This window comes from Dipodomys merriami, unplaced genomic scaffold, assembly GCF_024711535.1.
Source record: "Dipodomys merriami isolate MVZ:Mamm:240054 unplaced genomic scaffold, mDipMer1.0.p SCAF_12, whole genome shotgun sequence".
Taxonomy (NCBI): Eukaryota; Metazoa; Chordata; class Mammalia; order Rodentia; family Heteromyidae; genus Dipodomys; species Dipodomys merriami.
The window spans coordinates 21,833,903-21,851,334 of NW_027202493.1; the positions used below are offsets into that span (position 1 = coordinate 21,833,903).

Below are 17,432 nucleotides of genomic sequence, written 5' to 3' on the forward strand. Positions count from 1 at the left end.
GTATTCACCAGTTTATGTTCTGAAGTTTATAGGTCCAAGGCATTTGTTTCTACCCGAATTTTCCAGTACCTTTGTGATGACTACAAACAGAATGTGGAGTAGAGCTCTGATCTGGAGTCTCTATGGTGTGTTCAGATGTGTGTACGTCTCTTAAAAAAGAGGCCAAGTGGATAGATCTTAATCAGTAACATGAACACAGAGTTCACATTACAGGATGAGAGAGAGAGCTGCAGCCAGATTGGCCCATATGATGGGTATTATTTGTTATAATCCTTCCAGTTCCTCCTTCTCTTACCCAACACTGCATATGCAAGTCCAAGAACAACTCAAATTTAGTCTCTTTATCTGTCTTTGCTAGTAGGATCCATTGTAAGGTATAACTATAAAATTGACTGCGTAATATACTCCCAATAGAACGTTAGTCAATGAATTCTGCAAGTTTTTTCTCTTTTCAGTAGAATTTGACTAAGCAGGCTTGACAAATATTAAATCCAGTTATCTCAGAATTATCTTATTTCTTGAGTCATGTTTCCTAATTATTATATACCATTTTGTTCTCCCTTCATAACTAGTTGATCCTAAGATTTATTCCACTCAAATGTCTGGTTATACTTCAACTAAAATATTTTTGAACTTCAAAGCTCCAAATTTTTGTCTTTCTCTTAAGGAAAAGAATCTATTCGTTTCTTTCCTTGCTAATTTCATTCTCTCTAAAATTTTTCACATCTCATCTTTGCTGGTCATTGTGTTCATTTTCAGATTTCTCCATCAAGTCCCCCCCTTTTTTTTTCTGCTCCATTGAAACTATCATCTGATACTTAAATGAGCTTGCTATTGTAAGCAACAGGCTCACCAAGCTTTGAAATTGCCAGTCTATCAAGGCAGCTCCCAAGCAAATGAAATCTATTCCTCTCACCTCTTAAGGGAATGAAAGTCCTCCAGGCTCTGACAAAGTCAATTCTTTTCTGTTTCTTCCAGTGGTTCCTTTTAATGCCAGTATCTTCTCACTTCTACCTTCTGCTTAGCACATGAGGTAGTGATAATGCCATTAATTTAAGGAGATTATTATATTAACTATAGGATGATGAGAATTTTCTTAATCCAGTTGTTAGACAATCCCCTTAATTCTTCTTTAAAGATGCTATAAAAAAGAGAACATCAAACTCTGAATGTGAGATCTCGAAAACAAACTAGGAAAAACATAAATTCCACATCTAGGTGTCTGCAATCCATTTTATTTTCCCCATCAGCAAAATAAAAGTACATCGATTTTGAGGATCAGTTATATTTACAAAGAATTTTCTATGAGAAAGTTAAAAGTTCTTTTCTAATAATGAATGCGTTCCTGGTATAGTTTCCCATGCACTCTGTTCTACAAACTATTTTTTAAAATGCTTTCAGCCATTGAATGATAAATCATCATTGAAGTTCCGAGATTATGCCCAAAACCATGGGATACTAAGAACAGAACCAGATGTTTAATTTACAACTATTTATGCAGAGTGCCCAGGCTTTTAGCTACACAGTATTGGGCACTGATATGCTTTTGCTGCTACAATTTCTGCTGCTGTTGCTGCTTGGTGGTGGTGGTGATGACCATGATAACATATAGCATTAATCGATGTTGAGTACCACTGTGTGTGAGGCATTGTTTTAAGAATTTTACATCTGCTAAGTCTTTTAAACTCCATAATAGCCCTATGAGCGAAGTGCTTCTATGGTTCTTATTATGCTACTAAGAAATCTGAAACACAGGACAATTGGAATAGCCATGCCAATTAGAAACAAATCTGGTGGCAGTATATACGCTAATGAAATTCTTGGCATCTATGGATAAAAGCTGAAGCATTTATAAGAGACTACTTATTTCTTTATTGTGATTAAGTGATTACATAAATTTCACAAATTTCACAGTAGTTAAAGTCACAAACACATTCTAACCTTCATGGGGCAAATTGTCTTTATCATGGTCTATAAAGTTTGTGAATTCTATGAGCTTTGACAATACAGTGACTACCTATTGTAACATCACATGTGTCACATTTTATAATATGTTTTCCAGCTTACAGCATTTAATTAGAAACCATGAACAAGAAAGCCCATAATAATTCTTATGCTTTATATGTAACGATAACATTATATATTAAAACACATATAATATATGTTATATAACTATTACACATATTTCCAAAACTTTATTTAGTTCTGGAAAGTTTTTTTAAGTTCCTAATCTCACATACCTATGCTTCAATTATGACTGACAGCATTCACTATTTTAAGAAAATTTTAAGTAGTATACTTAAGGGTATTTTTAATATACGAAGTCCATATATTGCTAGTCTTATCTTTCAAAATCACCTTTTCGGTAACAAAGGCAAATGCCATCTTTCAGTTTAGATCTTAAAAGCTCTGTAAGTGGCATCGAGTGACCCTGCTCAAAGTTTTCTGAACAATGACCTGGCAATGGACACTGAGAACAGGATAAACACTGGGTTCCTGTTATGTATTTCCTGTGGATTTTTGCTATATTCTTATTTCTCTTGATATTGCTGAACATTACATGTTTTAGAAGAATTAACTACTTTGCTCTTATTTAGATCTAACTACTTTAAATGCACCTCCTAGCACATCAAGCATGTTGGCTCTCTTTTTCCTTGTGATTTTGACTCCATTAAGAAATGATAATAGGCCTGAAACCTAATGCCACAGTGATTGTAAAAGCTGGTTGTTGATGTCCAGAAGTTCTTTCAAAACATCTGAAACTATTATTTTACATGATATTGTAATGGCAGGCCTAATAGTTTCCTGCTATCTTTCAGCCAACCTCACGTAAGAGTTGATTTTAGATGATTGAGTTAATTGTTTGAAGTAACAGACTACCTCAATTCAGCCATTTAACTAACCAGATGAGAGACTGAATTTGCTTTAAACAAGAAGTCCAGGGAAAGGCAGCCAGAATAGATTCAGTTTTCTCTACCTTAGCCTGGGTTTCCCAGGATGGTACCTTGTTTCAATGAATAATGACAACAGTAGAAGATACAAAGAACCAAAAAGGTTGAGGAAGTTTTGTGGTGCTGTGTATGTAAAGAGTATACTTTGCCAGGCTCTGGTGGCTCACACGTGTAATCTTAGCTACTCAGGAAGCTGAGATCTGAGGATCGCAGTTCAAAGACAGTCCAGGCAGGAAAGTGAGTGAGACTCTTATCTCCAATAAACCACCAGAAAACTGATAGTGGTGCTGTGGCTCAAGTGGTAGAGCACTAGCCTTGAGCTGAAGAGCTGAGGGACAGTGCCCAGGCCCAGAGTTCAAATCCCATGACTGACAAAAAAAAAGTATAGAAAGAAATCAAGGAAAACAAATAATAAATGTCTCCTATGTTTACCTCCTCTGATTCAGAAGTCAACCCCCATCTCTCTTCCTGGACACACAGCACCCATCTTTGCAGGCCTCTGCCCATTCTAGCTCAGTCAAGAGGTCTGAGCAAAGATTCTATTTGTGCTCTTGTTTGGGTTAGGACAGAAAACTGGAAATAAAGATACCATTACTGGTTTCTCTGTACCATGCCCCCATGCTCCCTTACTTTTGGTGTTTCCTTATTGTTGTTGCTATTTTTAGGAAGTTGCCCTTGTCGGTTAAAATGTTTCCACCCTTCTGTGTGTCATGGTACATGTGAAAGTATCCTAGGCCCATTTCCTAGAAGGTTGAGAATAGCCAGCAGTGACAGGTCCAGGGACCTCAACACCCAGACCTCTACTGGACACCTGAGAACTGAGGGACTAAGTTCAGCAGTGAGATGCAGGTAGATCTGTGGCCCACACAAACAGGCCACATGAACAAGCAGGGAGGTTATGGATGAAAGGACAGCCAAGGTGGAGAATCTTCCTATATCCAGCCTGCATTTATTTAAGAACAAGTTTGTGATATGCAGGTAGCATAGTAAGTCCATAGTTCTTTCTTTCTTTTTTTTCTTCCTGATTTTGAGCCAGAATCTTCCCAGGTATCCTAGATTCTTCTTTGGCATGACTTGTGCCTTTGCCAGGAAACAAGGTTACAAACCTCCCAACTTTTCAGTCAGTGACTAGTAAGTCATCGTATGTCTGTAACTAATCCACAATATGAATAGGAGAAAGGCTTTCACACAATGAGAAAGTAGTTGACCTAGCCATTGCTGGTGGCCTGGTTGATATGATACTTCATACATGTCTGGTAGTGTGTGTGTAAACCGTCTCATAAACAACATCAGATACAGTTTACAGAGAACCAAGTAAAGTAATTGGCTGATAATACGTAGATCAGCATATAATTTCCTCAGCAACATTAGTCAGAAGAAATATTTATTATGAACCACATGTAAGGGATTAATCCATCAGAGTATAACACAATTTAACAAAAGGTCTGGAGACGGTGTGTATGTGTGTGTGTGTGTGTGTGTGTGTGTGTGTGTGTGTGTGTGTGTATGTATGCACACGTGCGCATGTGTCTGTGTCTGTGAGTCTATGTGTGCTGAGAACATGTTTTGTTTCAAATCTATTTCAGAAGGTAAATGCAAATTATCAAGACAACAGAATTTATTAAATCCTCAGAGGAAATCCAGTGGCATCTGTCTCTTAAGATAGTTTTTAATTTAAGCCAAATATGTAGCTATAAAGCAGTGGACTTCAGAGAAACATCTTTGTTGGAAACAACTGCTTGATGAGATCATTTGGGTTTATTTCTGTTGTTATTTTCACAGTAGTTTCTAATTTCACAAGTTCTGAAGTATCTGAAAGAAAATGTACTTGTATGTTGAATAATGTCTAAGGATTTATTTAATCATGCGGACATTCAACAAATCCATAGGGGACAATCACACCGCACCAGGCACAAGTACAGTACCTAGGCAGGGAGTCAGTGTGAGAGGAAAACAGGAGCTCAGAGACAGGGGAGGAAAAACTCACTAACCAACCCATCACTCCAGCAAAGGGACCTGAGTTTGTAGGAGGAATGTGATTACATAAGAGCTAAATGGAGAAAACGTGACGTAGGAGGGTGGATGAGGAAAGGCCTTCCTGAGGAAGGACATACCAACTAAAAGCCCAAGGATGCAGGCCATTAAGTGCTGAGTGGGGAAGGTAGAGGCTTCCAATTGCGGGGCATTACACTCACCGAGGCCTTGAATGTGGAACATTCCAGAGAATAAGAGAAGGCCACAAAAACAGAAAGAAATGGAAATAGAATGAACTTACTGGAAGTGGGGTAAAGATATTGGAGGGTACTAGTCCAGTGGGGCCATAAGTTAGCCAACATAGAGGGCTTACCATAGCAGCAACTTTTGTATATGTTCAACTCAAATAGAATATAAATATCAAGAAAGGGTAAATCTTAGTTGTTACATAGCAGAAGTACTTCTGAAATGCATAAAGAATTCAAGCAATGGATTTAAAAATAACAACGTTTTACTTAGAAAGTTGAGTTTTACGCTAACATATTGATAAGATGATTTCTTTGTTGCTTTGCATGTTCCTCCCCCGTGGTATAACCCCTGTTTTCACTGTATTTGATGTCGGTATAAGTTTTGGAGGGGAAGGGAAAAAAACAAATTGTTTTAATAGGGTTGCAGGTGGACCCATTGCAACAATGAGATGTGCAAGACGTTATGTCGGAAAACGAACTTTACAACTTTGGCGTGGGTCGGGGCAGGGGAGATGGGAAGGGATGGTAGGGGAAATAAAGGAGGAGGCAACAATGTATTCATTACCTTGCTCATGTAATTGAAACCCCTCTGTACTGTATTTTCATAATAAAAAAATTATTAATTAAGAAAGAAAGTTGAGTTTTAACAAACATTTACTGAGTTATTTCCACATGACCACTTGTAAATTATGGAGATGTAAATGATGGAGACACCAAATATAATTTATATAAACTCATATAAAAGTATAGATTTTTTTAAGGTAACTAGCATTGATTTCTAGTCAACTAATTGCATTATGTGAGCATGGAGGTCTCATGTGACTCACCTGAAGTCCCTCCAGCTTTAGTCTTAAGTTTTCCCACTCAACACATTTGTGATTCTTGTCATACGCCTGACTCAAGGCTCCCAAGGATAACCTGGTAGATGTTTAGTGCATGATGCTACCAATCATCCTTACTCTTTGTGTGTGATTTGCTTTGCTGAATATAGTTGAAGTAAGCAAGTGTAAAAGCATTGTTATCGCAGTCGTTTTCTACCTCATCTTGCATGTCTCATACCAGTGGCCCACTCTTTCCTTTAACTAGACTTATCTGGTTTCTATAGTCTCCACAGTATGGGATTGACTGACTACCTAGTCAGTACATTTTTGAAACACTTGCCTGGGGTTTCAGACAGTCCTGCTGCCTATCCCTCAACACTAAAACATTTCATTGGGAGAATGACACATTGTTCCCCTGGAAGATTAGACAATGCTGCTGAGCTGACATGGGCCACAAAAGACTCCAAACATCTACAGTGCAATTCACTTTTCAAAGGACTTTGGGAGGAAAAAAAATATACTCTTGAAAACAATATTCATGGGAAAACGACATCCCCTTCCTTCCTACTGAGATCCTCTGGAATATAGGAAATGATGATGAATCAATGGAGAATTCTGAGTTCTCTTGGGAAAAAAATTACACAGCACTCAGAAAGTCTTAAAGTATGTATGCATATATATGAATGTGTGCATATGTATATGTGTGTATAGTCAAATCATGTGGTATCTGAAATTACTCAGTTTAGCCATATATGAAAATCTACACATTAGTCAAATATATTTTTGTTATTTAACATGAATACGACAGGCTTTATTTTGGCCAAGTTAACATCAGTTTTGATCATCACAACAACTCACAAAGATGGATCCTGTTAAGAGGAGGAAACTGAGGCAAGGAGAAGTTAAACGTTAAATAGGCCAAAGTCATATATAAGTACAGAACCAAGGTCCAGGCCCAGGCACCTTGGCTCTAAACTGCTGTGAACCATTACAACCCTCTAAAAGTTTGAAGCTGAGGGTTGAGGGTTGGTGGTGTAAGCTTGTTATTCTACCTATTCAGGCGTATCTGAGTGGTGAGATTTGAGGATCTTAGTTGAAATTCAGGCCAGGAAGAAAAGCCAACTAGACTCTATGTCCAATCAATCAGCAGAAAGTTTGAATGGGAGGTGTGGCTCAAGTTGTAGAATGCCATCTGTGAGCAGAAGAATGGCAAGGAAGAGTGCAAGTCCCTAAGTTCAAGCTCCAGTCACAGCACAGTTTTGTTTTCAGTTTTCAAGATGATCAACCAAAATAAAAGATAAGAAATGAAGATACAGAAAGTTCCCAACATACAGAATTGACACATAGTTTTTGGCTTGGGTGTGGGTGCTAGTGAATAAACCAGAGGCCTGAGCCCCTGCATTGAGTGTTTGAGATGCCACTGATCCAGAACCTGGATGTTCTCTTCCAGTGAGGACTGAGTTTGAATGAGCATTGTGGGACACCATCTTTTGTAAACTTCTATGAAGTTACCGAGCCACTTGACAAAGTGAGGAATTATTTGACAAGTATGCACATTTATTTAGGGCAGAACACTGGTATAATACAGAATAACAGAAGAGGGCTAAGTGCAGTGGTTCGTGACTATAAAATCAGCTATTCAGGAGATAGAGACCAAAAGAATTTTGTTCAAGGCCATCCCTGGCAAAAAGTTAGTGACACTTCATCTCAACAAAAAGCTCTGGATGTAGTGGTTCATACTAAAAATCCCAGGTACAGAAGAGGCATAGAACCTGCGCCTCACAGGAAGAAACATCTGTTTTCTGCTGGGCCTTACTACCCACAATTCCATGCTTGCTTACACATTGGAATTATCTAAGTGTCTGTAAGATGGATTAAATAACAGTTTTTAGAGGTGAGTCTAGGTTACTGGGAGTTTTGTTTGTTTGTTTTTGGTAATTCTTGAATACACCCTCTCTATTTCTCTACCAATCTATGAGTAGGTCTGGATGCTGCCCAAGATTTTTGCATTTCTAACAAGATCCCATGTGATGACATTAACATTAGAACATGATTTTGTTTTTTTTGTCGGTTATGGGGTTTGAACTCAGGGCCTAGGCACTGTCCCTGAGCTCTTTTGCTCAAAGCTAGTGCTCTACCACTTTGAGCCGCCATGTTATTTTTTGAGTGGTTAATTGGAGATAAGAGTATCATGGGGACTTTTTTGTCAGGGCTGGCTTTGAACCGCCATTCTCATATCTCAGCCTACTGATTAGCTTGGAGTACAGGCATGAGCCACCCACCAGAGCCTAGCTGCATGGAATTCTTTTAAATAGGGAGGCCACTTAAAAAGAGTAGAACCAAATATGCTCCAAGTATAGTGAAGAATCATCTAGGAATTTATTAGAAATACAATTTCCCAACTGTCCTTGAATCCGATGAACTGGGAACTTCAGAGACTGGACTCAGCTATTTGTGTTTATCTATCTTCCATTGACCAGAGCTTGGTACAGACTGGTAACCATTGATGAGATGACACTTCCCAATAAAAGTACAATGAAAATAGCTAAGCGGATCATTCTTGTAGTCCTAGATACTCAGGACTCAGAGATTGGGAGGATTGAAATTTGAGTATCTACCGGGAAAACGTTAGCAAAACTCATCTCCACAAATAAACCAGGAACAGTGGTTATGCTTGTAAGTCACAATTATATGGGACAAATGGGTAGTAGGATTGTGGTTCAAGGCTGGGCCGAGTAAAACAATGTGAGACTCTATCTGAAAAATCACTAAAGCAGAAAAGGACTGGAGAAAAGTCATGGCTCAATTGAGAGATCACCTGCCTAGCAAGTGTAAGACCTGGGTATAATTTCAACTACTTTAAAGAAAAGACAAAGGAAAGACAGAGAAGAAGGAAAGAAGGAAGAAAGAGAGAGAAAGAGAGAGAGAAAGAAGAGAAAGAGGAGAAAGAAAGAAAGAAAGAAAGAAAGAAAGAAAGAAAGAAAGAAAGAAAGAAAGAAGGAAAGAAAGAAAGAAAGAAAGAAAGAAAGAAAGAAAGAAAGAAAGAAAGAAAGAAAGAAAGAAAGAAAGAAAGAGGAAGGGAGGGATGGAGGGAGGGAGAAAGGAAGGAAGGAAGGAAGGAAGGAAGGAAGGAAGGAAGGAAGGAAGGAAGGAAAGAAAAATAGAAAAGGAAAAAAAACAATGAAATATGTGTAACTTTTAAATTTTCTAGTAGTCATAGTTTAAGACACAGGTAAAATTTATTTGAAGACAGTATCTTTTTAACCCCAGATGCATATGTCAACATGTAATCAATATAAAATAAATTTGATGAAATCCAGTGTGCATTCTCTATTTATGTAAACATTTCATTTTCCACTAGGTACATTTTAGAAACTCAATAACTGCACGTAGCCACTGTCATTTTGGATAGCACTGTTCTAGATTTACAAAAGTGACCATCGCACTAACTTGGATCAAATGCTTGCTGGACAACAGAATTCACTCAGGCATCTTTTAGATCTACCATACAGGCATTGATCACCTCATTTGTGCCTTTCTAACTGCAACTTAGGGAGCTCATTCTAACATAATCCTTTTAGATTTATTTCCAGTTCATTTATTTATTCATAAAAGAAAAAGAGAGGATGAGAGAAAAACTAGAAACAAGATTTTTAAAAAAATTAATGGCAATCAGGAAGACAACAAGTATGTGTAAATAACTGAACAAGTGGAAGCAGCAGAATTTATTGTTCTCCAGCACTTAAAAAATATGATTAAAGGGCTGGGAAGGTGGCTCAGTAGTAGAGTGCTTGCCTTGCATGCATGAGGCCCTGGGTTCGATTCCTCAGCACCACAAAAAGAAAAAAGCCGGAAGTGGTGCTGTGGCTCAAGTGGTAGAGCGCTAGCCTTGAGCTGAAGAGTTGAGGGACAGCGCCCAGGCCCAGAGTTCAGGCCCCACGAAGGGACCCCCAAAAAAATATGATTAAAAAATATGACTCTTATGTGACATCGGAGCTGTTGAAAACTGCTTGTGACTGGAACAACATCAGGATCCTTGGGGAACAAAGGAGAGGAGAACTTAATGACAAATGAACAGAACAGGATTTACTTATTTATTTATTTATTGCCAGTACTGTGTTTTGAACTCAAGGCCTTGATCTTGCCCGGCTTGCTTGCTCAGCTGGTAATTCTATCACTTGAAGAATGCTTCCAACTCAGTTTTGTGCTAGTTGTTTTTGCTATGGAATCTCTCAGGTTCTTCTGACAAAGCTGGCCTTATGAGTAGCTAGAACTATAAGTGTGAATCACCAGTGCCTAGCTTTCAAGTTCAGACTTTGATGGAATTTCACTCTGTTAAGGCTAGGTGAGGCAGTGGGCTTTCCTTAGGATTCCTGTGGGGAGCAGGCAGTCTGGAATTTTAAAATCATTCATTTAGGAGTCACATTGTTAATCTTTATTTGTTTCTTTCTTGTCCATAGTTTCTCAAAGAAGGCCAATTCTTACATGTTTTTCTGTTTTCTTATGTAATATTGTAAGGAGGAAAACAAAATATTTTTAATTTGTCTGAGAATAGATTCTCAGTTTTATGTCAGAGTTACCATTCATCAGGTAAAACAAGTATCTTATTTTAAACCAGTAGGCATTTAAGATATGATTGAGTATGACTAACTAAAATAAACAAAAATTCATTATTCTGCAGTAATTTTTCTATGGTTTATATTCTACTGTGTGTGTGTGTGTGTGTGTGTGTGTGTGTGTGTGTGTGTGTGTGTGTGTGTGTGTGTGTGTGTTAGGAAAAGTTAACCTTTGGTAAAATTCTGATTAGAATTTTTGAAGATTGGAATTTTTTGAATTTTTGAATATTTGAAACTTAAATTGAAGTTCTTTGATTTAATTGAAATATCTGCAGGTTTCATGTCAGCTGGGACTGAGCGAAGAATGTACCAACTTTAATAATACTTTACCAACTTTAATAATATTTGAAGTAGGCACACACTATCCTCCTTTTGTGTCGTATGTAATCTTCATTATTTTCTGTAACAAGTCCCAGTGTCTTTACGGCAAAGAATTGTAATTGACATAAGCATCAGCATTTATATTCTTCATAATATTAACTGTGAAAAGTATGGAGGTTTTTGTTCTGGCTACACCTCTACTTCCTTTTCTGATGGATTATGGGCAGCTGGGAAAGGGGAAAAAAATTCAGGGATTTCAACCAGGCACCAGTGTCTCCTTCTGTAATTCTAGCTACTCTGAAGGCTAAGCTCTCAGGACTGTAGTTCAAAGCCAGCCCAGGCAGGAAAGTCTGTAAGACTCTTACCTCCAATTAAAAGCCACAAGTTGAGCTGCGGCTCAAGTGGTAGAGCACCAGCTCTGAATGGAGGGGGAAAATAAAGGTCAGGGACAGCAGCCAGACCCTGAGTTCAAGCCCCAGGACCAGCAAACACACCCCAAGTCAAACCATTGAAGGATTTCTTTTCAGGTAATTGCTACTTCTCCTTTTTAGTGGTACAATAGAGGCTTATGTCTCCAATGAGATCTCTGTCTTGAGCTGCCAGGATTTGAAGTCTCATCTTATGAAAAAAAGAGGCTGGAAAATGTCACAAATTCTATTTTTATTTATTCTTGCTGCATGAATGTGCTGTAAAGCTGAAGGCCAGAGCATAATTTATTCTATCTATCACTGCCTTCTTAGAGGGTCTGACACAGAGAGATTAAATGAATGAATGAATGAATGGATGGATGCAATATCTAGATCTTAGTAGCTAGTTCTAGAATCTGAACAAAAGTTAAGAGTTGGTCAATCAATATTGGACCCAATGTGAATTATTTCTTCATTTGTCTGGGAAACAACAGCAGGACATGAGCATCTGTCTATGGCATGTCACTGAATGGTCCCAGGCCTCTGCCAGGAGATAAGAAATGTCAACAGCTTACCCCTGTAGCTTTCAAAAATAGCATAGTTGATGAAACTAGAAATTTAGTTACGTGCTAGAAAGAAACCATTTGGCTTCAGTCCTCAGAAGAATAGGGTAACAAAAAGATATACCTACCTGAGGGATCAAAAATATAGTTTTAAAACCCATATAAACAAGCAACGATTTGAAGAAAAAATCTCCCTGTTAATAAGCTGCAACATCTGATTTTCAACAGACCAGGTACATGGCTTTGAAAATTTGAATATAGCAAGGTATTGTGTCTCTTTAAGAATCAAGACAGGCGTGTATGAGAAAGAGAGAGAGAGAGAGAGTATATTTTCAATAGGGCTGGCAGTGGCCTTCAAAATTTACATGAATGTTTGTACAATGAACCAAGTTGTTGTGGGTTTCCTGGTTTGTGTTGTTTTTCCCCCCCGGGGTGGGGGTGGGAAGGGAGGTATTTTCATCCCTTCACTGTTAATTCTGGAAATAGCTCCAATGCTCCCAGAACAGAAGCGCCACCCAGCAGCTGGGATTCTTCTCTCGTTCATTTGCCTTCTCTCCTGCCCTTTTCTTCCCCCTCTTCAGGCACTTGGATTGGACTTAATCTCAAACCTCTGGAGTTCAAGACCTTTTAAAAAGGGCTAAATAAACAATCTCTACGTGTAAAAGGCCACCAACTCCTGCTTCCTCTGTGAAGATCAACTGTGAAACTCAGCTGCCAGTAGGTAAGGTTTTCATTCTGGACTTACTGAATTGTTTTCTGATATGTTCTGACCCTTGTTTTCAATGTAACTTCTTTAAAATAAAAATAAAGAGAGGCTGTGAGGGATTCCACAGAAAATAGTGGGTTCTAACACCCAGCAATAGCATCCGGGCATTTTTATGGCTCTAATTTTAAACTTTGCCTAAAGCTGTCTGTGGTAAAGACCTGGCTGTAGCTGAATGTTGGGTCAGAGCTCTTATTAAGCCTGATTGCCACATCAGGAGGAGATAATCTCAGACACTATAATTTTGTTGTTTAGACTGCTCTTATTTTTAACTTTCTGGGGGTATTTTTAAAAACAGGGAAAAGATGCAATCACCTGGGTGAAGAAAATATATTAGTAATTAGAAAATATATTAGTAATGCCAACGCAGTGGCTGAGAACATCAATGTGTTTCATCCTTGTCTTGTATATCCCTAGTGTGGAATTAGCCAAGTTACATTTCTAGTTGTTGTTATATTCTTGGAATACTTCACAGGACTACCAAAAATTGTTTCAGATAGTTTTCTGGGCCTCCCCTCTCCTCCTTATATACTTGCACTAGACATTTCACAAAGAACTTTGATCTTGTGGACTTTAACTTCAAACATAACATTTACTTTGTGAGTATTTACTAAGTTTAGTAAAACGCTTTGTGTGTGTTGTGTGTGTGTGTGTGTGTGTGTGTATGTGTGTGTGTGTGTGTGTGTGTGTGTGTGTGTGTGTGTGTGTGTGTGTAGTGTCCTGATAATGTTGTCTTCAAATAATTTATTGGGATTTTATTTTTCTCACTGGTATGTCTTAGATTTTATTTTTAAAGAGACCCCCCCCCAAGTGAAAGAAAAGGGTTTTCTGGCAACGTTCTTTCAGTATATACACATTCTAACAAACTAAATGCTCTTCTCCAAAGTAGATGTCTAAAAGCAGTCAGCAGCTCGTGCCTGTAATCCTAGCTAAACAAGAGGTTGAGATCTGAGGATCACTATTTGAAACTAGCCTGGGAAAGGATGTTCATGAAACTCTTCACTCCAATTAATCACCAAACAGCTAGAAACGGAGCTGTGGCTCAAGTGGTAGAGCTCCAACCTCAAGCAAAAAAGCTAAGGGATTGTATGTACACACACACACACACACACACACACACACACACACACACACACACACACACACACACACACACACACACACACACACACACACAGCAGGCAGCAAATGACTGCACCAGAACTGATTCTGTCAACCTCCATTTGAGTGTTTAACTTCCTCCAAAATGCCATGTGGCTTGGGACCTAATTGTTGCTTTTAAAAACATGAACACTGAAACCCTTGGAGTTTAGTGATTCCTTTTTCCAAACAAGGTTATTGGTATCACAGACCACATTTCAGAGGAAAACATGCATTTAAACTCATGGTGATCTTCTGAGTAGCAAAAGGGAAAAGAAAGAAAGAAAATAAACAAGCAAGAAGAAAAAAAATTAAAGAAAAAGGAGATTGAAAAACAAACCATTAAAGAGAACTCTTCAGTAGCCAACAGTCTGTTATATTAGTGAAAATTTTTCTATGAAGAGATAATATTTTTAAAAAGTGTTTTCTGAAATGAACAAAAAGGTACATTACTTGTCAATCAAACATCGGTTAAGTTGCCCCTATTTTAAGGAAAGTTCTAGTGAGTTGTTAGCTGTGCTGGTTACTCTTCTCCTTCCTATCCCAAGCATAGGGTATCAAGACTCAGGTGTGGACAGTCTACTACTCACATCCCTGCATACTCTGTGAAGGTGAGGAACACAATGAGCCCATCCTGTCAGAAGACTGTGAAGCTCCAAATTGGCTTCACAGAGCTGTCACAATCTGCTCTTAGCCATCTGCACCTTGCTAGAGAGGAAGCAAGTGGCCACAGGGCCTTCAAGGGGTGGAGCTAAGGAGAATCTCAGGGAGAACACTCTTTTCCGGCTCCCACCCCATCCCCCATAAGGAGCACATGTGATATGAACACACTTTGGAAAACATTGAGATGTTTAGCATATTTTTTTCTTTCCCAAACCTGCACAATTCATTGTTACTTTCCCTCTTTCTAATCTACATTATAAGGAATGTATTCATTTATCGCATTTCTGTGAGTGGTCAACTTTTTATATCCCCAGTTATTTTAAACAAAGTGCTTCTTTGCTTCTCAGAATCTTGGAAAGGTCTCGAATGCTACCCCTTCACTGGGCTTGGCCCAGTAATAGCAGCTACAAATGTCTTGCAAAAGGCAGTATAAATGCAGTTGCAAAATTAAATGGCACCAGGAAGAAATCTGTTTGGAAGATGGGAGCCAGCCATCCCATTCCCACTCAAGCCATTGAATTAGTTGTACTTGTTGTATCTCGTACCTCATCCTCCACCCTGTTACTGTTTGCCCTGTAATTTTACTTTGAAATTTGGGCTGGTTGGAGTGCAAAACTCAAGGTGAAACCTAGCCAAAGCCACTAAGTTTCACACAGGTTCTACATGAAAGAAGTATTCTGCTAAGCCGGCCTTGCTCGAAACTTGGCCATGTTTGCCCAAAGTTTCATGAATGTCAGCGAGCCTGCGTTTGAAACCCAATCCAAAGCCAGGTGACTTCTGGCAACTTTGAGGCTTTGTTGTATGAGTACAGAAGCTTCCTTACAGTACAGGACTTTCCTTATTTCACATGCATAGGCATTTTTCCCTCTATTTTTCCTACGACATTTGAAAGTGAACTTTGATTCAAATATGAATTTTTGTAGCTGTGGTATTTAAGAACTGGCAAACAGGAGTCTGCATTTTCGATTCCAATGCAGTCTCTACCACGGTGGTGTGAACGTGTTGGTATAATTCAGCTGAAGGGAAGAAATCCCTGGAGAGTCATGGAATGTCTTTCTTCCCTTAAATATGCCTCTGAGCTCCTGGGAACAAATGTTAACATTTTGTGCAGCTCTGTCTGCTTGACAGTATCCCTTTTGTTGGCTCTACAAAGGTGGTGTCAAATATATTAGTAGAAAAATAATAAACTTCCAGATTTTTTTTCGCTTGTTCAACTGATATACTCCTAGGGAACATTGTAAGCATTCAAAAGTTTGGTACTATTACTTGTAAAGTACTGAGTATAAAAAAGAAATCAGTTCGAGTCAGTTTCCCTCAAAAAAAATCTCTTGGTGATCTAGAGCTGATATGTGAGTTAACAGTCAAATGGACACTTGTTCTGAAGGTGTGTGTGTGTGTGTGTGTGTGTGTGTGTGTGTGTGTGTGTGTTGGGAAGGAGTAATGAATAGAAAGGGAGGAGCTTTGTTCAGCAAAATCTCTCCCATTAGAAACAAAAATAATCAAGCCCAGGATCTGAAAACATTCATTTGTTGATGATATAAATTTGTGTTGGCTGGATCCTGAAATCTTTTTGTATTATTTTTCTCATTAAAGACATCGAGCCTGAGGATGCCAGAAATAGTGAATAATCTCCAAAGAAAATAAGGCCATTTGGGAGAGAGAATTGCATAGCTGTAGATGAATTTGCATGAGTCTGTCTCTGAAAAAATATTTAAGGTTCTATGCCCATCATAATGCAAAGTCACCCAAGAAACTAAGATGCTTGGCACTTTGTTGGAAGATTTGGGAATACATCTGAAGACTTTTCATAAAAATGAGCTTGTGACCTCCACAAAAATATAGTCAGAATAAATTCAGTAACACAGATTCATGATGAAACTAAATTGTCATTTGAGCCACATCTGACCAGCATTTTACTGCTAATTACAGTTTGGGGGTTTTTCTTCCCAGGTTGGCTTCATGCGTCAATCTTCATATCTCAGCCTCCCAAATAGCTAAGATTACAGGTGTTAGCCACCAGAGCCCAGCTTTCTTAGTTTTAACCTAATGTCCTTCTTCTGTGCTGGGATCCTGCCCAGAATATCATATTACATTATTCACCATCTTTCCATAGATTCCTTTTAGCTGTGACAGTTTCCCTTCCTTGTTTTTGACGGTTTTAGAGTCGACTGGGTCAAATCTTTCTGAAATCTTCCATTGAGATTTCTCAGATGTGTTTCTTTGATTAAACTGAAATTACAGGCTAGAGACAGGAAGACCAGAGAGAAAAAGTACCATTCTCATCATATGCTAATCCAAGACACATAGTATCAACAGGGCATATGACTATTTTTGATATCTTTGATCACATGCTAGTGTTGGACAAGTTTCACTACTGAGGACACAGATCTGCACAACCCACAAGAGAGAAGTCTGGCAGTTAAGTCACTTTACTTTCTGAGCAGAATATCCACATAAATTATGGACTTTTACATATGGGAGATTCATCTATACTCCTCCATTGTTTTAAAGGCAATCATTTATTCATGTCATCTATGAATATTTATTTCACTTTGGGTTATAATCCCATACTTACTTTGTGGCTCCGATTTCTTTGGCATTTTATTCCCATCATTTTGGGATTCTCCTCCTGCCACTACAAGATGTTCCAGGCTCTTTTTTTTTTGTATTCCTAATTCTCATTCTAAAATCAGCTGTTACCTAAAAGAGCTCTGGTTCCTTCTATCGAAAATGTTATCACTAACCAAGACAGGGATACTCATCTAATTTGGAATGAGACATTTCTAGTTTTAACTCCACTGGAAGGAAAGTAAGCCAAAAAGGGGTAAAGATTACAGAGAAAGACATGAATATACCACTGGTTTAATGAATGAAAGGTAATGAATCAACAACTCAATGCAGTTTAAATTGAAAATGTTAATCTTATAAAAAGGCAATTCAGCATCACAAAGGATAGGATGGAAAT

General features: G+C 38.4%; 1 protein-coding gene across 24 annotated transcripts in view; it reads left to right on the forward strand.

Annotated features, from left to right (window-relative positions):
• The window catches only part of Sorbs2 (sorbin and SH3 domain containing 2), a 204,465-nt gene that overhangs the window by 19,632 nt on the left and 167,401 nt on the right, over positions 1-17,432 (forward strand). For all 24 annotated transcript variants that reach the window (XM_070016347.1, XM_070016348.1, XM_070016352.1 and 21 more), the window contains exon 2: positions 12,483-12,622. The gene's annotated coding sequence lies outside the window, so the exon portion shown is untranslated. The remainder of the gene's footprint in view (positions 1-12,482; positions 12,623-17,432) is intronic.